The 22,711-nt window shown below is 43.1% G+C and overlaps 1 pseudogene; it reads left to right on the top strand.

Annotated features, from left to right (window-relative positions):
• Positions 1-10,521: 10,521 nt before the first annotated feature.
• LOC148539255 (RNA-binding protein 7 pseudogene) lies at positions 10,522-17,845 on the top strand (annotated as a pseudogene).
• The last annotated feature ends 4,866 nt before the right edge of the window (positions 17,846-22,711 follow it).

The raw sequence follows: 22,711 nt of genomic DNA on the forward strand, positions 1-22,711 counted from the left end.
TACCTGAGGATGGCCCCCCCGAGGTTGGTCGGAGGTCAGTATGTGGGGGGGCCATACGCGATGATGTGGTGGCCAGATTTTTTAGGTAAGTTGTAACAAAACTACAGTGTTTATACCTAATGTGTTTGTGTTTGTTTGCGAACATCTAATTTTGTTTTTTTTTTCTCACCATCTTCTGTTTGTTCACATAATCTTTGGCACTCCAACGCTCACTACTTCCTGCTACCCTTACCAAACCTGGATCTGGTCCTTTTGGGCATATATTCTGGAATCCATATCGCAACGCCATGTTTGTGGAATCATGTTGGCATGGTCCTTCGTCAACCAGTTCTTGATTTTTTGTTTTTAGTTAATTATTTCTTGGTATGTGTTGTATTTGAATTTATCACTGTGTTCTTTTTTTGGGAGTGACCACTTTGTTTTCTCTGTTATGTTGTGAATAAATGTTTGGAGAGTGAAATGGTCTTCCTTTTTTGGGACGTTAACAGCAAGTGTAACCAGGTTAACACAAGTTACATTTGACTAAGGGGTAATCCAGTACTGACGCCAGTTGAGCTAAACTGAAATATGTTTTCAGCTTCCCAACCCACACCAAAAGGAAGCCTGGCCCAACCTTGGGATTTGTAAGATTGGCCTAAGCAGCTTGCGCACCAACTAGGAACCTGTAAAATGTAGAAATATGTAATTGACACTACACCCAAAAAGGGAAATGACATTGTTACTGTTATGTGTTTCTTGTGTCTGTTTGACATACAAAGACAAAACACAATCTAACTTTTAAAAAAGGGAAATCCTTGCAGGAACAGTCTACTTATGTCATGCTAAACTATCTTTGTTTTGGATTTAAAAAAAGAGCCAGAACGTATATTTGTCTGAATAAATTTATTTAGAAAAGTTAACAAAAATAAAAAAACTACTGGCGAAGGAGGCCAGACAGCCGGTCGAGGGCCACCAGAATGCCAATTACATGTTGGCGCATCTGGCCAACACAATCCGCCACCTCTTGCCGACGCCTCTGTTCCTCTGTGGGTGAGAAAAGTGTGTGGGTTAATACAACAATAGGGAATCCACATTAAAAAAACAAAAACACAACGAAATCACTCCTAAACCTAAAAAAAAAAAAAAAAAGGGGGTGCTGGCAAAAATACAAGGCCTATGTACAAATTCCCACAGGTGTGATATGTGTATGTTGAAATCACCAGGAAGAGGTAAAGGCAAACTGCAAAATCACCAAAAGTCAAGCCACAAAAACACGAAGAAAGGCACGACACATGATTACATACAAACAGTTTGTGCTTTAAAAAAAAACAAAATAAAAACATACCGGGAGCCAAAACGGGAGCTCCGGAAATGCCTCCATGATCCTCCTCGGAGGATCCGTCATTCCCCAAAGAATGGGGAGGAGTTATGATGGACTCCGGGGAGGGGGTAATTGGAAGAGGGGTGGGTGGAGGAGAGGGGGAAGTGGGACGGAGGGGAAGGAGGCCTGACATTTTTGGGAGAGGGTCTGGGAAGGATGGGGAGGAGTGGGGAATAGGGGAAAGATTTGGGGTGGAGTGTTGGCTGGGGGTTGGGGATAGTGGCCGGGAACACCGTCTGGATGGACGGTGACGGCGGAGTCTTGGCTGTCCCCCTAAAATATGTCAAAGAAATTGCGGTTAGTTTATGGACAAATCCGGGGACCAAAACTAAAAAAAAAAAAAAAACCAAAAAATAAGCCAAATAGGAGTAGAATGAATAAATCAGAAATAGAGGGAAAACATGCACACGCAGATATGAGTACAAATAATAAATAGGACAGACAGGAAAACATGCACACGCAGATATGAGTACAAATAATAAATAGGACAGACAGGAAAACATGCACACGCAGATATGAGTACAAATAATAAATAGGACAGAAAGGAAAACATGCACACGCAGTTTGCCCCACAAACACAAACATTAAAACCACAATACATAACACTTACTTTCCAGGATCTGCATGCGAAAGCATGCCAGCAAGCGGGGCATTCGCCGTTGCAGGTCGGACCACCTGCGCTCCAGCTGCCCGATGTTGCGGCGTGAGCCGAAGGACCGCAGGCGGGACCGTGCCTCCGCATACGCGGAGCGCTTCTGCCGGTTGGTGATGGGTTGAGGTTGGCTGGTGATCCGGCGATCCATGACCTCCGTAAGCACCAGCAGCTCGCGCCTGGTGAATGCGGAGGCTCTCATGATGGCAATGGTGTTTTTCTTAAAAATCATTTTTGATAAAGTGTGTAAAAATTTTCTGATTGGCTAATGTATTTTGGAAATTAACAGGAGCAATTTTATTGGTTAGTGTATGAGTCATGTGTTCGACAGGGCCAGAAATCTCTGGAGAGTTATGATAGGCTTGATGCAGTGACATGCGTAAGCAAATTTAAATAAAGAAATGAACCCAGGGAAATATGCGGGGATCCACAGCAATAGAACAATTGTTTAATTGTGGTTCACATGTTTTTGGAACAATAAAAGCGAATGTTTCATCCGTACGTATTCTGCGGGTAAACACAAACACGGACAAGAGTAAAGTTTCTTGCATTGTGTTGAAAAAAAAAAAACAATTAAGCTAATTGATACATTGATTGGCATGATACGATTGATGGAGGTAGGCAGAATAAAGGAGCAGGTAATCGACATCTGACAAGGCCACTTCCTGTTTATACTTGTGCGTGCGTTCCTTTCAAGCCATTTCGGGGATGTACGCTCGCTATTTCGTACGCTCGTTAGTTAGAGGAGGGGTCGTCAGAGTTTAGGGAGGAATTTTAGATGCGAACGAAAATACGAGCGAGCCATTGAATTTAAATATTTTTGTACGTACGCCTAACGTACGTGCGCCCGCTTGCGAGTGGGTCTGAATGAGGGCCAAGGTTCTTCAGGCAAGGCAAAGGGGATCTTTTCTAGTGGCAAATTAGTTCAGGAGACATCTGGGGGCATAGGGATTGTAAGCTCCTAGGAGCAGGGTCCTCCTTCCCACTGTCTCACAGCACTTCTATGACAGCCTTTACCTTCCCAGCTGTACTGTGTATGGAGAATTGTGTTGCTAATTGTTACTTGTGCTCTGTTTATAAGTTGGTTACTGTATTGTAATGTAATGTTCTGTGTACCCTTTACTGTATGTATGGCGCTGCGGACCACTTGTGGCGCCCTATAAATAAAATGTAATAATAGGGATGCGCCCTTAAGTAACAGCCCTGTCAGCCCATGCCTTCAGCCACCCTAGGATCAGCATGAGATTTTCTATCTATATATTCATACTGTACTTTACACATTCTGGTGCTGATTCAGAGTTGGAAGCAAAGCATCCGAGCAAAACCATGTTGCACTGCAGGTAGGGAAGATAAAAGAAATGTGCAGTGAGATATAGATGTGGGAGAGGCGTATCCTAGCTGAAATATAAATATAGTATTTGTGGGCAAAAGCAGCCAGTATTTACCCTGCATGTAAATAAAAATATATGTATTTTCTTCCGTTGTATTGCAACATGGTTTTGCTCAGGTGCAAAGTTACATCCCGCAGTGGGTGATGGGAGAGACGTCATGAGGTCTCTCCCATAGTGCAGAGAGAGAGCAGGTCGGGAGGTTGGAGGAGTAGACAGTGGGGATTCAGGGAAGTGTTTTTTTTTTGTGTGTTTGTTATATAGGCGGACTACTACTGGGGGTACTGCCTATAAGGGGAACTACTACTGGGGGCACTGCACATAGTGGGGGCTACTACTGGAGGCAGTGCACATAGCGGGGAATATTACTGGGTACACAGCACATAGTCGGGACTACTACTAGGGGCCCTGCACATAGGGGGGATTACTACTGGGGGCACTGCACATAGGGGAGACTACTACTGGGGGCACTGAACATAGGGGGGACTACTACTGGGGGCACTGCCTATAAGGGGAACTACTACTGGGGGCACTGCACATAGGGGGGGCTACTACTGGAGGCAGTGCACATAGGTGGAACTACTACTGGGGGCACTGCCTATAAGGGGAACTACTACTGGGGGCACTGCACATAGGGGGGACTACTACTGGGGGCACTGCCTATAAGGGGAACTACTACTGGGGGCACTGCACAAAGGGGGGGCTACTACTGGAGGCAGTGCACATAGCGGGGAATATTACTGGGTACACAGCACATAGTGGGGACTACTACTAGGGGCCCTGCACATAGGGGGGATTACTACTGGGGGCACTGCACATACCGGGGACTACTACTGGGGGCATTGCACATAGGGGGGACTACTACTGGGGGCACTGCCTATAAGGGGAACTACTACTGGGGGCACTGCACATAGGGGGGGCTACTACTGGAGGCAGTGCACATAGCGGGGAATATTACTGGGTACACAGCACATAGTGGGGACTACTACTAGGGGCCCTGCACATAGGGGGGGTTACTACTGGGGGCACTGCACATAGGGGGGACTACTACTGGGGGCTCTGCATATAGGGGGGACTACTACTGGGAGCATGGCATAGCGGGGGGCTACTACTGGGGGCACTATACAAGGGGCACTGCATAGGGGTACCACTATGTGGGGCACTGCATAGGGGGGCCCAAAGCATATTCTTGCACCTGTGCCCACCATTCTCTAGTTCTGGCACTGTTCCATATTGTTATTGTCACCCAAATTATAATGATATGCTATCACCTTCACATTTAACCCAATATATACTGCTCAACATTTTAAAAAGCAAAATCTAAAAGTTATGTTTTTTTCGGAACTTGATACATTTGGCAATAGAAACCTATCCACACAGAAACCTGTAATGACTTCATAGACCCTGTCAGCACCAGAGAGAATCTGTAACAAAATATGTGGCATAATTAAAGAAATTATTGCCAATGTGGAGTGGGACTTAGGCCTGGTACACACATGTACAATATATCGGACCAATTTGGCCGATTTAGCCAAATCAGAATGACAAATCGGGCATATCGTGCAGTGTGTATGTCCGATTTGCACACTCCAGCGGTCGCATGCGGTATGGCGTGATTGCCCATGATGCACAGCCAATCATACATTATCGCATGTGAGGCTGTACATATTAATGAAGGATGGAACAGAGGGCCTGATTCAGAGCCGCTCACTCGCGCTGTGCGCTCGCAAGCGGGTTCTGCGTACGCGGGTGCGCACGCTTCATTCTGCGCGTGCACGAACTACACACTGCGTTCGCAACCCGCTCGCTCAGCAAAGGCAGCCCAGGGTAATGAATGACAGGAGAGGCCGTTTGAGGGTGGGAACAGGGGCAGGACACTAATAACGGGGGGTTGGAGGTGCGAACGCAGGCGTGCCTGAGTGTTTCATCACCGTTTTCAGAGGCGTGCATAATTAACAGGCAGCGTCATAGTACACTTCACTTGCCATTTTTTTATCCTGATTTCCTCGCAATGCTTGCAGTAGGTTAAAGGTCCCGCAAGCACTGCGTTAGCATACAATGGTGCTCGATGTACCAATGTTTTAATACAATTCCAGTAGATGACCTGTGCTGGTGGGTGGCTCTGCTTTTGTGATTGGGCGTACGCTCACACAAAGTGACCGCTCACTAAGACTTGGTGGGCGTGCTTATGCCTTGGTGAGCGATCGCTTACCGTGGCATCACTTTGAAAAATTTGCATTCGCATCTAGCGAGCATACGCAGATAGCGACCGGGTCTGAATCAGGCCCAGTGATTGTTTAGTCATTTATTAAATCTTCCTGGTGTGTACCGGCAAACATGTCCAGGGTGTAGGCAAATCGGTTGTTTAGGTGTGTACCCACCTTTACAGACACCCTTAGATACACTTATAGACCAATTAGTGTGTTGTATGATTGTCGAAAAACAATCAGAAAAGACTGCTATCCGAACCTGACCTAATTCTAGAAAGGGCCCTGTCCATGGGCTCAGGGCCGTTGAGACACCCATGGGGCCCTGGTACTGAAGAAAGAGTGGCCAAATCTGTGAGTCATGGCCACATCCACTCCAGAAAACAATTATGCAAAATATGGTGCCATGTTGCTAAGTGGGATGTCTATCTTACTCAGAAGCTTGCCCAGGCCCAGATAATTAGTACCCCCTGTCCTCTCGGCACCCCAGCATGGCGTATTTCCATGGAAACATTGGCCAAGGATACAGCAAAATTACAGCAGAAAGGCTTGGAGTAGGCCACACATAGAAAAAAAAATTGTCTGGAGTCACCCATGTTTATGTTGTGGATTCACCCATAACACCAGTCATTACTGGATCTGTGACAAGGTTTTTTTAAGAAACCACAAGCAAAACCACATAGAGAAGAGTGTTCCATTCTGAGAAGGCGCTGGATCACCACTGGAAAAAGAGACAGACCTAGGACAGATTTAAATAACCTGATGTGCACCAGGTAGTCAACAACGAAAAGAACTCCACTGACAGTGCTGACACTGAAAAAGCGCTGTCTTGCCTGCAACTAAATTGATGATAGCTATTCTGGAAGGAGAGACCAATTGTCAATATGCCTAGGAGCCTTAACATGAAACACAAGAGTGGTGATGTCACCTAAACTCCAAAGAAAAATCTTGCCTATATTCCATCAAGGCCACTAGAGAACTGTTAAAGTTAGGAATTTGGCGAGAAACTATATATGCTGGCCGGGAATTAATCATGAAATTGAAAGAAGACAAAGGAGTGGTCCAGGCTGCATAAAGCACAAAATTCTCTTCCAGTGACCCGTTGAAATGGCCATCCTCTCCATGATAGAGACTGCACATTAATTTTGTAGGCCATTTTTGTACTGAATGTTTTCTATTGCAGTTGACACTAAGGGGTAAATTTACTAAGATTCGAGTTTGGTCGAGTTTTTTAGTTTTTAAACTCACTTTGCTTCACCAAAACTCGGGTGAGTTTTCCCTTCAACAACTCGCAAATTTACTAAGAAGTGAGTTTAGGTGAAAGTGAGTTTTTCGATGGTGAAGCAGATTGAGTTTTTCCTCCAAATTGTGCGTTTAGAGGAGAGTTTAGAGGTGAGTTTAAGGAGAGTTTAAGGAGAGTTTAGATGAGATTACCTCACCCAAGATTGCAGTGTTTTCTCTCTTCCAAACTCACCCGAGCAAGCAGCCTGCACATATCAGTGAAATATGTGTAAGCTGCTTGTGTGTTAAGAAGACCTGTAAAAAACGGGTTAAATAATAAAAAAAAAAAATGACATAAGGTCCCCCCCTAAAGCTTAACCATCCCCGGACTTGCCAGCCTGTCCTAGTACCTAAAATTACGGGGAACAAAAAGAGTAGGGTTCCACCGTAAATTAGGTACCAGCACCAGGCTGCAGGGCCAGTCCTGGTTTAATTATAGGGGTAAAAAATTTGCGTAGGGGTACTCCTAAAATTAAAACCAGCACTGGACCCTTTCTAGCGGGGGGGCTGATGCCACAGCCAGGGGTGCCCTTTCACCGGGCCCCCCAGCCACAGCATCAGCCCTGACCGCTAGGTACCAGGACAGGCAGGCAAGTCCGGGGCTGGATAGTATTTTTGGGGGGGACCTCACTTAATTTTGAAAAAATTGATTATCCCTACTTATCAGAGTTAAAAAAAACATACACAAATCACAATGATTTGTGTATGTTTCAGCCAAACTCGCAGCTCAGAAGGTGAGTGTTTAAAACTTCTATTTCACAGTGAGTTTGCTACAATCTCACACGAGATTGGAGACTCGAATCCTAGTAAATTTATGAGTTGCATCTTTTTCATCTAAAGTTCTTCCTATTTTGGCCGATGGTGAGTTTTTTTGAGTTTGCAAACTTACATGAGTTTTAACAGTGAAAAAAGAGAACTCACTTCAAACTCACTCGAGTTTGTCTTTAGTAAATTTGTGAGATGAAAAAAATGCCTAAACTCATGTGAGTTTGCAAACTCACACAAACTCGACCCTTAGTAAATTTACTAAGGTGACGATTTCTATTCTATGTCATCCGAGATCAATCTCGGATGACATCGCCCGGATTCATGTGTTTAATTTTTCTAACAGGTTACTTAATTTACTAAGTTGCAGAGTTTCTGTCATTCGTGTTGTTCGATGGTGTAATCATTCGTTGTCATTCGTATTATTAATTTCTATTTACCGTTCGGTTTTCACTAACTGGAACGTACAGATGCATGCATGGATAAAGGAGAACCGTGATACATGCATCTGTGTGTACATAACTAAACACAGACGTATGGATGGGATCAGTGAGATCCATCTGTGCTTCTGTGTTAAAAAAAATTAAAACCAGTGTAAAATAAAAAAAAAAAACAGTGTGGGCCCCTCCCCAATAGAGCAACCAGCACCAGGCTTTGGAGACCCAGTACTAGTTGTGCTAAATACAGGGGACAAATGACATAGGGGTTCCCCGTATTAAGCACAACCAGCACCAGGCTATTCAGAACCAGCCCTGGTTGACAGAATACAGGGGACAAAAGATGTAGAGGTCCCCTGTATTTTGCGCAACCAGCACTGGGCTCTGATCCGGTCCTGGTTATGAAAATATAGGGGGAAAAAATGCGTAGGGTTCCCCTTTGAGTTACCAGAACAAACATTGGACTGTTTCTAGTGGGAGGGTAATGCCACAGCTAGGGAAACCCTTTCAATGGGTCCCCCAACCAAAGTATTACCCCTGACCGCTAGTCAGCCCAGGCCAGGGATTCCTGGGGAGCTGCGGACCCCTCAATAAAGGGTTCCCCCTCTCCAGGGCACCCCAGGCCCAGGCTGATAGCCCGGGGCTATCCATGGCACCCCTGGCCGGTGGGTTCTGGTTAATAGTGTCGTGTGGTGTAAAAAATAGATAAGATGATATTGTCTTTTGCTGTGGAACTACAGGTCCCAGCAAGCCTCTCCTACTTGCTGGTACTGTCAAAATACAGATAGTGGCATCATGATGCTCAGTATCCCGACCAGAGGGATGCAAGTATCCTAACCCTCCCCCCTTCTGCCTCACTCTCCCTTCTTGCACCCTAACCCTCCCTAACCCACACCCTAACACTCCCCATTAGTGCCCAAAATTAACCTCCCCCCAGTGGTGCCAAACCCTAACCCCCCCTGGAGCCAAAACATAACCCTCCCCCTGCAGCCAACACCTAAGCTGCCCCATTATACTTTCGGGATGGTGGCTATCAATATTCTTGCTTCGGTATATAAACTGACATTGGGTTTTAGACACATATGTTTAGTCCAGGGTCAGGAATCCGATGCCGGGATTTCAACAGCCGGCATCGCGTCCATCGGCAAACTAACTACATCCCATTCCAATGATCAGAAGACTTTGTAGGGATGATTACATGATTATTTACAGTGCACACAGCCTAATGTTGAACTCTAGTGGTCCTCAGGCCTAATACCCAGTTAGCAAGGGACAATACTCTGTTGGTATAGTGGGTATTGATAAGATAGCATCGTCCTATTGAGACCATACCTTGGCCACACTGAGGCCTTACCTGCTGTTGCTAACCTCGGTAGACACAGAGGGAAACTCTCTGCGCCGGGCCTTCCCCGCAGGGTTCAGTGCTGCTTCTCAACTTGCCAAGCGCCAGTTTTTCTCTTGACTCTTTGCGTTGGCTTGACTCCACCAACTTTTTAACACTCACAGACTTCACCTGAGCAGCAAAGGGACCGGTATAAACTTTTTGTAAGATTCCCCTTGCTGCCAGGGCTTTGGCGTCTAGAAGTCTTCAGGTTTGACCCAGAGTCTTTTTCCTTTCTTCTGGTGTCTTATCTCTTCTTCTGTCTTCCGACATCTTCTGTCTTCTTCCCACTGGGTCTTCTCTCTTCGGTGGCGTCTCTTCATCTTTGAGATCTTCGAGAGCTCTTTTCCACTCCCTAACTGCCACCAGACTCTCTAGGTGCTGCTTACTAGTAAAAAGAAGGTGGAGACATGATGCGTCAATCTGGGATTGGGTCACCATGGCCGACTGATTGACTGGCAGTCCATGAGCTGTGATTGGCTCGCAACCTGCACCAATTTCAAAATACCACAGTGACTCCTCTTCTTTCAAGTGCTGAGTGCTGTCCTGCAGTTGGCCACCCTGAAACATCTACATGCCTGTAGTTTTATTGCAATACTTCAATTTTTCCTTTGGACTGTTCACTGTTGTACTTAGAACTTATGCTGTGTATTTTAATGTTAACTCTTGTACAACTCTGCATAGACTTAGTGGCACCTAAAAAATATAAGATAAAAAAATAATAATACAATTATTTTATGAAATTGACTCCAATAATCTTTATTATAAAATATGTTTTTAATGAATATATAAATTATAATTACAAAAATTCACACACCAAATTATCTAAATCTGATAAATATAGGTATGTTGAGTAATAGCACTCAATACTTACTATTGAATATATTGATTTCACAGTCTGAGCGGACAACAGTTTTATGAAAAATGTTTAAATTATAGAGCATTGTTTAAAAAAAAATCTGAGCCTCATACAAAATTTACAGAGACAGCAATATAAAAAGAGATAGAGGCATGAGGGGGTGATTCAGAGGTGGACGCATCTTTATGATAATGCCGTGGCTGATGGGTATCCTATTGAGATGCCAACTGGCTACGGCACAATTCCACGGATGTGTATACAAGATGGTGCACCATCGCCCACATCATCAGACATTGGACCTGCCTGTGACACGAGCAGAATGTCCGACTGACCATGGCTGCCATTTCTCTGGGTCTCTGTAACCATTGGGGCATATGCATGAGCAGAGGGGAAACATCAGCCAATGCCTTCCTTGCATCCACCTCTGAATCTGATAACCCCCCAGAGTGAGACACAGAGATAAAATGTGAGAAAGAGAGACAGAGAGAGGGATACAGTAGCTTATTGAGAGAAACACCTGAAGCCCCAATGCTCATTCTCACGTGTATTCCGAATTGGGGAGGTGGAGATTGCAGACAAATGCCTTAAACGTTTCAGCTCTGGTTGGAGTGTGGCCTCCATTCCTGTCATTCCACAGCTGCTCAGGAACTCTGTTTCTGCTGTCATCTAGAAGAGGAGGGTTTAATGTTGGCTTCTTTTTTCACTTTGAGCCAGTCAGTGGCTACTATTTCTTGTAATGAGAAGCCCTCTGGCCAGTCATTAACTGTTGAGAAATACACGTCTGGTAGGGAAAGGGTTACCTGAAATGTATCAAATGACTAGTTTAATTATTATTTCTCTGCCCTGCGGGTAATGTTCTTTCGGCAAACATGAGACATGCTCACCTTCATATCCTCGCAATGACTTATCTGTACAAGGTGTGACATTGAGTGATTGTTGCTCACTGCCTATGATATCTGTGCAAAGATTGATGGGTGCTGAGTCACCCATTCATAGGTGGCAAATTATAGCTATCACACTGTCAGGATTACACAGACTACAAATGTGGTAATGAGGCAAAACTCCAAACTTCCTTACAAGACCGTAAGTAGGAGCTACTGGGCCCTATGGCAAAGTTTTGATGGACCCTCACTTCACCAGTGCCCAGCACATAGTAATACACATCTATTAAGGTCCCAGACATGCACAGCAGGGAGCAGGCTAACTGCATATTGTCAGCCTAAGAAGCTCTGCACTTACATGCTGTTTTCCTGCACATAGCAGGGAGCGTAATATGTAAATTCCAAATTCATTCTGTGATCGCGGCTGGCAGCCTTAACTGAGCAAAGCTGCGCGTTCATGTCAGGGATATAGCACTGATGCTGTATGCTTTGTGCCAGAAGACCCTCATTAATATGGGTTCTCTAGGCTAATATCTATATATGCAATAGTAGGATCCTGAATCTTAATCAGCTCTTTTTGGCAATAGATAACCCTGCAGCTGCAGGGACTGCTAGGCCTATCATTATGCTCCTGTGTCCTTACATAAACTATATTGGAGTCTCTGAAGCAATATATATCTTTTATAGTAAGAATAATGGCTAATATACAATTATTTGCCATTTTGGAAAGTTTGTGGCTGCAGTCCCTCGGAAGCCACACTAACACCCCGCTGGGATGGCTCCATGGGGCCCATTCAGGTATAAATGTGCTGACAAATAAGGTTAATTTTTTGGTTTCAAAATGTACTGATTCAGCGCTCACTGACATTATGTAACTGTTACTACAGTAAAATCACTTTGCCATAGAGCATAGTAGGCCCTATGAGAGAACTTGTACTGTAGTTCTCCTGCAATGCTAGATTTACGCTGTAGTGCAGTCACACGCACTGCCAATGTCAGATGTAGTTGAGGTATTTTCTATTTTACTGCGCATGAGTCTAAGTTGCACTGCAACGCATCCCGATTGTGTTCACACAGAGACGCAGTTGCTATTTTGAACAAAATGTATTGAAACTGTAATATGGCATTCCTGGGCGGTGACAGGGAGGTGGCGCACAGTATTGTCTCCAGACCAGGGTGACTTTCCACATACTGTATGTTAAATGCTCTTGTAGGTGATATGACAGAGCATGGGCACCCTGGTCATGAGCCTCTTTCTTTTCCACTTAAGTGTAAATCTACTTGCCCTTGTGTGCCTAATTGGCACAAAGCAAGTAATGCCCCTATTCAGCCCTACAACTCCACCAGACAATGCAGACTTTTGCAGCCTGCAGACACTCCCAGCTTTGACCAGGAGGTCAAGATTTTGCACTTTGTAGCTTCATAAATGACTGTTATTGCCAGAGGCACTGATATTAGAGTCACACAACCGTTTAAGTACTGTATATGAAATATTAACTGGAAAAATTATGTCAGACCCTGTTTGAAGACTGCAGAACATGGCTCTGGGTGTCCTAAGAATGTCCATGATGAGCAAATTCTTAAAAGATTTAGATCTTCATGTATCAAATTCAAATTACCCTATAGACCAGCTCTGTGTGTGGCACTTTTACGGTCTCAAAATTTATTTGCGGCACCCCTAAGCCAAGAGGTAGATTCTGATCAATTAGTGTCTTCTCAGGCAAATGTAATACTAGCAAAGGTTCTCTTACAATAATAACCTCTTATGTGTGCATATAACATACACATACACAAGGGCAGGGTCACACATAGACACATACATACATACATACATACATAAAGGCAGGGTCACACACACATACATACATACATACATTCATACAGGCAGGGTCACACATAGGGGCAGATATATGAAGCTCTGGGAAGTGATAAAGTGGAGAGTGATAAATGACCAACCAATCAGCTCCCAACTGTCATTTTTCAAACACAGCCTGTAACATGACAGTTAGGAACTGATTGGCTGGTCGTTTATTACTCTCCACTTTATAATTTTCCAGAGCTTCATACATCTGCCCCATAGACACATACATACATACATTCTCTATACCACCAGAGTATTGTATATACATACATACATAACGGCAGGGTCACACATAGACACATACATACATACATACTGTACTGTACATAAAGGCAGGGTCACACATAGACACATACATATATACATACTGGACATAAAGACTGTCACACAGAGACACATATATACATACTGTACTGTACATAAAGGCAGGGTCACACAGACACATACATATATACATACTGTACATAAAGACAGGGTCACACATAGACACATACATATATACATACTGTACATAAAGACAGGGTCACACATAGACACATACATACATACTGTACTGTACATAAAGGCAGGGTCACACATAGACACATACATACATATTGTACATAAAGACAGGGTCACACATAGACACATACATATATACATACTGTACATAAAGACAGGGTCACACATAGACACATACATACATACTGTACTGTACATAAAGGCAGGGTCACACATAGACACATACATATATACATACTGTACATAAAGACAGGGTCACACATAGACACATACATATATACATACTGTACATAAAGACAGGGTCACACATAGACACATACATATATACATACTGTACATAAAGGCAGGGTCACACATAGACACATACATACATACTGTACTGTACATAAAGACAGGGTCACACATAGACACATACATATATACATACTGTACATAAAGACAGGGTCACACATAGACACATACATACGTACTGTACATAAAGGCAGGGTCACACATAGACACATACATATATACATACTGTACTGTACATAAAGGCAGGGTCACACATAGACACATACATATATATATATACTGTACATAAAGGCAGAGTCACACATAGACACATACATATATATATACTGTACATAAAGGCAGGGTCACACATAGACACATACATATATACATACTGTACATAAAGACAGGGTCACACATAGACACATACATATATACATACTGTACATAAAGACATGGTCACACATAGACACATACATACATATATACTGTACTGTACATAAAGGCAGGGTCACACATAGACACATACATACATAAAGGCAGGGTCACACATAGACACATACATACATAAAGGCAGGGTCACACATAGACACATACATACATAAAGGCAGGGTCACACATAGACACATACATACATAAAGGCAGGGTCACACATAGACACATACATACGTACTTACACACATACATATGTGGCTTTGCTGCAGTCGCACTAAAAAGACCATCACAGCGCTCAAGGTCCCGTGAGACTCTACTAGCCCCATCTTTTTTTGACAAAAAATTGTCAACAGTAAGTCGCAATGCGATTAGGACACACCAGCAGCCTGTGCTGATTCATTTGATATGTAATGTAATACATGTATAACTGTGTGAATCTGTACAATGTAGAAGCTTTTTCATTCCAAGTTCCATTGTAGTTCATATGCAGGCTCATGTGCACACAGATATACAAGTGTCGCATATCAAATCAATCAATACAGTCTACTGGTGCATTCTAGTAGCAACGTATTGCGACTTAGGAGGGTATTCAATTTGGAGCGAAAAGTCTGGACTTATCGTATGCCGGACTTTTCGCTCCACATCGGAGGCTTAACCCCGTATTCAATTTCAGAAGCTGCAGAATCAGGACCCGGCTGAAAGGTAAGTATCGAAAAAATCAGGGATTTTTCAGGAAATGTCCCTGGCACCCCCCTAAAGATGTCCAGACATGGGGGATCACTATGGGTATCCCCGTTTTTGCCTGCTGAAGGGAGTCTGGATTTTTTTAAATAGCCGCGGAAGGTGCATAAATGCAGCTTTAGAAGAAGGGGTGAAGAATAGCACTTAGATAATTTTTTGGGAAAAAATAACTAGTCCCATCAAATTTGGGGTACTTGAAAATGGGTGCAAGCATATTTTCAAGTCCCTAAAGTCATTTTTTTAAATTCTTAAAAAATGCACCTGCCGCTACCACCTGCAATGAAGAAAACACCTGATGCATACTTGGGAACCCCCCTGAATTAATTTAGCTGGTTTAGAAGTTTGTTCTCCCACATTTTTTTTTAACCCCAAAATTAAAGTACATTTTTTGGGGTGTCCTGAGGACTTTTTTTTTATTTTTTGACACAGATTACTTTTAGAGGACTCTCCCAGGGGTGCAGACTATTTTTTTTAAGCCTGCACCCCTAAACCCCAATTCTGCACTTTTTTTTCACCATATAAAACATGGTGAAAAGTTATCCCCGTTTTTTTACACAGACTTCGCACTGGCAAAAAGTCTTTGAAATTGAATACGGGGATAATCAAAACAGGCGAAAATTGAATACGGGGAATATCTAAACAGGCATACGTACATACATACCTGTAAAACATAGATACATACATACATATACACACACACACATACATACATATATACAGACAGGGCCACACAGACAGACAGGAAGGGTCACAAAGACACATACATACATACATGTAAAACATAGCTAGATAGATACATACATACATACAGACAGGGCCACGCAGACAGACAGGAAGGGTGACAAAAACAATACATAGATAGATAGATACATACATACATACATATATATATACATACATACATGTGGAGAAGGGCCCTAGACTTCACACCCTGAATATATGTAATGGGAGGTGCTACCTGTTGAGACTATTGTTGCAGACACAAAAAAAAATGACAAGTACACAACTCCAACATTTCTAATTATTATGGATGAGCGGGTTCTGATTTCAGAAATCCGAACCCCCCGAGACATCCGATCCGAGCTGGGAACCGAGTCAGGCTCGAGTTTTCCCGCCTGGCTCGGAACTGAAATCGAGGCAAAACATCATCATTCCGCTGTCGGATTCTCACGGGTTTTGGATTCTATAAAAGTTTCGCGATCGCCGCCATTTTTCATTCCGACTGTGGAGTGTGCGTGCAGAGGGAGGGAGCTGGGTGCTCTTGGCTAGTGTTGTGAGATACATTACATACTGGGCTGGCTGGCTACTGTGAAGAGGGAGGGAGCTGGGAGCTGTTGCTGACGCTGGCTGGCTACTGTTGTCCATATAGGGGCTGGCTGTTGTCCTGTCCATAGGGGCTGTCTGTCTGGCTGTAGTGCTGTGTTCAGGGGGTGCTCGTCCTTCAGGGGTGCTCTCTTCACCTACCATCAGTGTTAAAAAAATATATATATATACTTTCTGTCTGCGTCCCGTGTTAGCCAGCCACACCTATCATCAGTGTATGTAGGTGCTCAGGTGTGCTGTGCTCTTATCAAGGGGCTGCTGCAAAATAATACAAATCATTTTTACAGGGGCTGTCCTGTAGAGGTGCATGGCTCGCTGCCCAAAATACAAATAATTTTTACAGGGACTATCCTGTGTGATGCAGGGGTACGCTGACCAAAATACAAATAATTTTTACAGGGGCCTCCCTGTGTGGTGCAAAAAAACAGGTAAAATCACAGAATTTATTTATTTTTGTTCCGACATTAACCTCAATAACATTACTTTCCACTCATTTCCAGTCTCTTCTGAACACCTCACACCTCACGATATTTTTTTTAGGCCAAAAGGTTGCACCAAGGTGGCTGGACGACTATGCTAAGCGACACAAGTGGGCGGCACAAACACGTGACCCATCTAGGAGTGGCACTGCAGTAGCAGACAGGATGGCAGTTTGAAAAACTAGGCCCCAAAAGGCGCTGAGCGGTGACATCGCGTCACCCATCGACTTCTGCTGCTGGGCACACAGGACGGGACTCAGGGGAGAGATGGGTGCTGTTCGTGGGAAACTTAGATCCCAGGGCCACAGAGGTGATCCTGTTCGGGCTGTTTCTGCAGGCTTCTCCTGCAATTAACGTTAAAATTCCAAAGGACAAGGATGGAAAATCGAAACAATTTGCTTTTGTCAATTTCAAACATGAGGAGTCTGTTCCCTATGGAATGAGTTTGTTAAATAGAATCAAACTCTTTGGGAGGCCGCTGAAAATTCAATTCAGATCAGGAAGCAGCCATGGCTCCGCAGAAGCAAATAGCGCAGCCTACTCACCACAAGGAAATGGCAGTTTTACTGGAAACAGTCCATCAACACATGACCACAGGCATGATGGCAATGGGGAGTTCACGAAATACTCTGAACTTTCCCCTCCTATTCCAAACTATCAGAGATCTTACTCTTCTCCGTACAGTCTTCAAAGACAAGCAATGATGAATAACTTCTATAGGTCGGAAGCCCCTCATGGATCCAGCACAGCAATGATGGCCCAACCCAGTTACTCGCCATCACATTATCCGCCTCAACAAAGTCGGTACAGTCATGAATCCGATCATTCTCCCCCACACTGATATGATTCCTCTTCCAGCCACTGATCCAGTAGAAGCCATAGCTCTCATCCTTATCAAAAGGAGAGTTACCACAGTAGCAGAGACGCATACTACAGAGGAGGTCAGGAGGAGCACTATCATGACACTGATGGCTGGAGTCCAATCCAGAGAAAAGAGAGTAGGTGGCATTCATCTCGCCAGTAATCTGTCACGGACACGTCTACTTTTTACTGGATTTCTGTTTGGCCAGTAGTCTCTCTTCTTTTACTTCTACGCAAATAAAAATCCTTTCCTTGAGCTGTTAGGTGTCCTCTAAAGGACCAGAAAATAAAGCTGCAAAATATTATTCTAGTATTATGGGCAGATGGTTATATTCTCACATTTATTTATTTTTATGGCTCACGTTGTGGGGGTTTTAAACAATGTTGTTTTTTGTTTTTTTTGTTTTAATTATTCAATGCAAGAAAATACTTATTAATAGAAAACTTAATGTAAAGAGAAAAATATACCCTGTTTTAGAAGAACAGCACATGTCCTATTCTCAAGCAAATGAAAAAAGTGATATTACATTAAATCTACAACTACATGCATTAAAGGCATGCTATATGTGAGTTGAAAGGGCCTCTCCAGTTCCTAGTGAATGGATGTGCTGAATGTAGGTTCCACCCATACATTCACTACCTGTATTGTGCATAGGTATTTGATCCACCTTAGTGCTTACACAGAATGAGCGATCTAATCCAAATATCTGCCCAAATCACTAATCAAAGGACAGCAGTCGGTGAAATGCTGACCTCAGATGGCTGAATATCATACATGGGGGTATGTGTGTTGGGCCTTGGCGGGAGAGAGGAGGTGGACTGAGATAAAGTACTTGCCAGTCGGTATTTGTATGAGCAGACATGGCAGCCCCTGTAAAAAATAATTTGTAATGGCGTACCGCTACAGCAGACTGGGCAGCCCCTGTAAAAATTATTTGTATGAGTGTACCCCTACAGCAGACAGGGCAGCCCCTGTAAAAATTATTTGTATGAGCGAACCCCTACAGCAGACAGGGCAGCCCCTGGACAACACAGCACTACAGCCAGCCAGCCCCTATGGACAGGACAACATCCAGCCCCTATATGGACAAGGACAACAGTAGCCAGCCAGCCCCTATGTATTGTATATGGACAACAGTAGACAGTCAGCCAGCCAGCCCCTATGGTCAGCGCCAGCAACAGCTCCCTCTCTCCTTCTTCACAGTAGTCAGCCAGCAGTACTTTATTATTTTTTATTTTTATAACAGTCTAACACACTGAGCTCCCAGCTCCCTCCTAAGTCTGCACACTCCACAGCTGGAATGAAAAATGGCGGCGATCACGGGACCTTTATAGAATCCAAAACCCGCGCGAATCCGACAGCGGGATGATGACGTTTTGCCTCGATTTCAGATCTGAGCCAGGCCGGAAAACCCGAGCCTGACTCGGTTCCCAGCTCGGATCGGGGGGGGCTCAGAGGGGTCCAGATTTTGGAAATCCAAACCCACTCACCCTTAATTTTAATTAATTTGGATTTAAGTGTATCATTGGGCTGGTACTTGTGGTCCTGAAAATTTTAAGTTTGCTGATTCCTGAATATCCTATATTTTATATACAAGATTGAGTTCATTACTGGACATTTCATAACACAAACAAACTCAGGTCTCTCGATGTCTATTACATAGTTACAAGTTTACATGTCAGATTGATTCTGTATTTCACTATAAGCTATAAAAGATATTCTGTAGGGTATACTTTTTTAGATAAAATAAATACTATTAATAGTTTTATGCTCATTTATCTTCATATGACATATTGTAGGAATTCAGTTTAGCACAACAGATGCAATGTGCCATTCTGGAATGGCACACCACACCTGGTGGCATCGCATGTTTTTCCTTTCACCGATAGAGGTGCAAGGAAAAACTTGCAATGTTGAACTTACTGTATATGTCCAATATGTGTGTAGCCGGGCATTGCGGCGATAATTCCCCCATTGTGAATTAGTGCCCTGATTGATGGAAATCTATTGCAATGTACTACTGTTACTCCTATTGTTAAATTTATGAATATTTAGATTTTTTTAAGACAACAAGTAAATAAAGTAATAAATTAAGGACTATATCTGTCTTGTTTGATGTATTTTCCCAGGCTTTATTAGAAAAAAAGAATGTACTGTATCTATTTTTGGAAGGCAGTTTTTTTCCTCTTAAAACTGGGAGATAATCTTATATTTCACATGTTTACTCTGTAACAGTTTGTGTTTTAAGTTTTACATTTAATTTATTTTTACCTGTAAGTACTGTATTTAATAAAGTATTTTGTTGCATCTTTGATATTCTGTATTAATTCTAATATTCTTAGAAATAAATTATTGCATAACTGTGTCAATGACTTGCCTGCTGGAGAGTTGTGAGTTAATTTGCTTGATTGTAATGGGGTAGATCACATGTTTGTGATAAATGTATTGTGACAAGCCTGAGAGCTTTACTGAGTACTGTATTCATTTGTAATTTAATCTCTCTAATGACATAATGTAGCATAAATATAGAGCATGTGGGATGTGTAAGAAATAAGGACCTCAGATAGTGATTAACCCTTGACAGCCACACATCAGTTAAACTTATGACTGCTATGTGTGTCTACACTGTAAATTAAACACAATTTTATTTAATATTAATATTTGACATTGATATTGTTTCACTACCAATCTTCTAAAATCTTATTCTGGGTACACACTTAACGGTGCGTACCCAGCCGATGTTTCGTGTTTTTTTTTGGTGCAACAGCGATTTTAGTTTTTTTTGTGAGTTTTGGGTAATCGCAACTGTAATAGAGTGTGAGAACAGGCTTTTGCACATTTTTTGCTATTTCCACCAAATCGCAAATTTCCAACTTGCATCCAGATGTTTTCCCATTCTAAACTTACAACTCTTCAAATGTAATAGGTTGCGATTTTCAAAAATCGCAACCCAAACTTGACTAAAATTCACCAGAACTTTAGACCAGGCTTAGATAGTCAAGTTTAATGACACCCCCACCCCCCACCCCCCCAAAAAAGTGGCTAATTAACCCATGTGAAGTCCATAAAACATCATCACATGCCTATATAAACCACACCTACAGCCATTGCACCTGTGAGGGTTGGAGATATAGAGTTTGTACAGTCTTCATTGGAGGAGGGCGCAGGAGCATCACCAGATCCAGGTCCCTATTCTGCTTCGTGCCAGGCGAGGTTATCGACTAAGGATGGACCCAGGCTCCCTCTCAGATCATGAGGTGGTTCAGTTATTTAGATTGAACCGTACAAACCTCATGACCCTATATGAGCAGGTGAGAGATGATTTGGAACCTTTGGCTTGTAGCAACTATGCAGTGCCTGGGCTGCATAAATTAATGTGTGCCCTGCATTTTTTAGGCACTGGCTCATTTCAGTCAGTGGGCACTAGAGTGCTGGGGATTACACAAACCACTTTCTCATCATTTATCTCAAGTGTTATCTTCCTTTAAGAAGTTGTGGCGAACATACAGTCAGGTGCATAAATATTGGTACATTGACAGAATTTTCATATTTTGGCCTCTCTTCACCACCACAATGGCTTTGAAATGAAACAAACAAGATGTGCTTTAACTGCAGACTTTCAGATTTAATTTGAGGGTAATTACATCGAAATCAGGTGAACAGTGTAGGAATTACAACGGTTTCTATATGTGCCTCCCACTTCTTATTTTGTGATATTGCGTGACACACTCTCCCTAGTTGTGATATGTATCTCTCAATATCCATGTTACATTTATTTTATTATATAGTGCTATTTGACATTGTATTATTGTTTGATTTGGGTTCTACTTCATATCGATGTTTGTCACATCGATTACAATCTACACATATCATTTGATATATTGTTGCTCATTATTAAGGGCCTGTTCTCTTATTTATGGTGCAAGTTCATTCATTTATGTTCACATGTAGTCAGGGCTGGCATCAGAAATTGTGGGGCCCAGGACTGACAAAATAAACAGGGCACCCCACCGTGTTTTTGTCTCTCCAGTCCCGGCAGTCCCCACACTTACCTGGTTATTGTTGTTGTGAGACCTACTCCCCATGCAACGCGGTTCCTCTCTTTAAGGGGAGCAGTGTGATAGACGGGGATCTGGGCGGGTGGGCAGTGGGATTGCAGGGGTAAATGCAGGTTTTGCAATATATATAATATATATCTGCAAGTGATACCGTCTCAGCACCAAAAATGACAAAATCCTGCTCTGGAGCCCTCCTGAATATATCAATACACTATTGGCGAAACAGCGCCACTCATAGGTATAGTACTATCATGTAAGACTTCAAATGACATATAGTGTCTGTGTTCACCGTTTCAGTCCATCTGGACTTTTATTAAGAACATTCTTGCAAAAAGTCCAGATGGACTGAAACTTTGGACAAAGACACTGTTCGTCGTTTGAATTCTTGCATTTAAGTACCCATGAGTGACGCCGTTTCTCCAATACTGTATATATACATATATATGCACACACTAATATGTGTGTATGTGTGTGTGTGTGTATGTATGTATACACACACATGCAAATATATATATTTTTTAGAGATATGTACTGGATATATAAAACACTAACAGAAGATTCATACGCACACACAAGATACACGCACACACACATACACACAAGACTCACACACACGATTCTCCCAACATGTGCTACACACAGCCTAATGCATCAATTTATATAGGTGAAGCGGGGGCCTTACCTGCAGCTGGAGACAGAGTGCAGTGGCTGACCAAGCACTCAAACAACCCACGTAAGCTGCCTGGGAGGAGATGTGCGCTGCCGCATCAGATCTCCCCTACATTTTGCCATCTCCGTGGCTACGAGGAGCTGCCACGCATGCGCAGCAGCTCCCTTCACTGACAGCCTGTTAGGAATTCCAGTGAGACGGAGACAAGAATCTCACAAGAAAAAAAAAAATACACACATTTAGTGGCTGCAATGGACTGGCGGGCAGGAGGGGGTTTCAACATACTGAAACTCCCCTGCC

The sequence above is a fragment of the Taudactylus pleione genome, unplaced genomic scaffold (assembly GCF_031769625.1).
Source record: "Taudactylus pleione unplaced genomic scaffold, aTauple2 ptg000026l, whole genome shotgun sequence".
In the NCBI taxonomy this organism is placed as follows: Eukaryota; Metazoa; Chordata; class Amphibia; order Anura; family Myobatrachidae; genus Taudactylus; species Taudactylus pleione.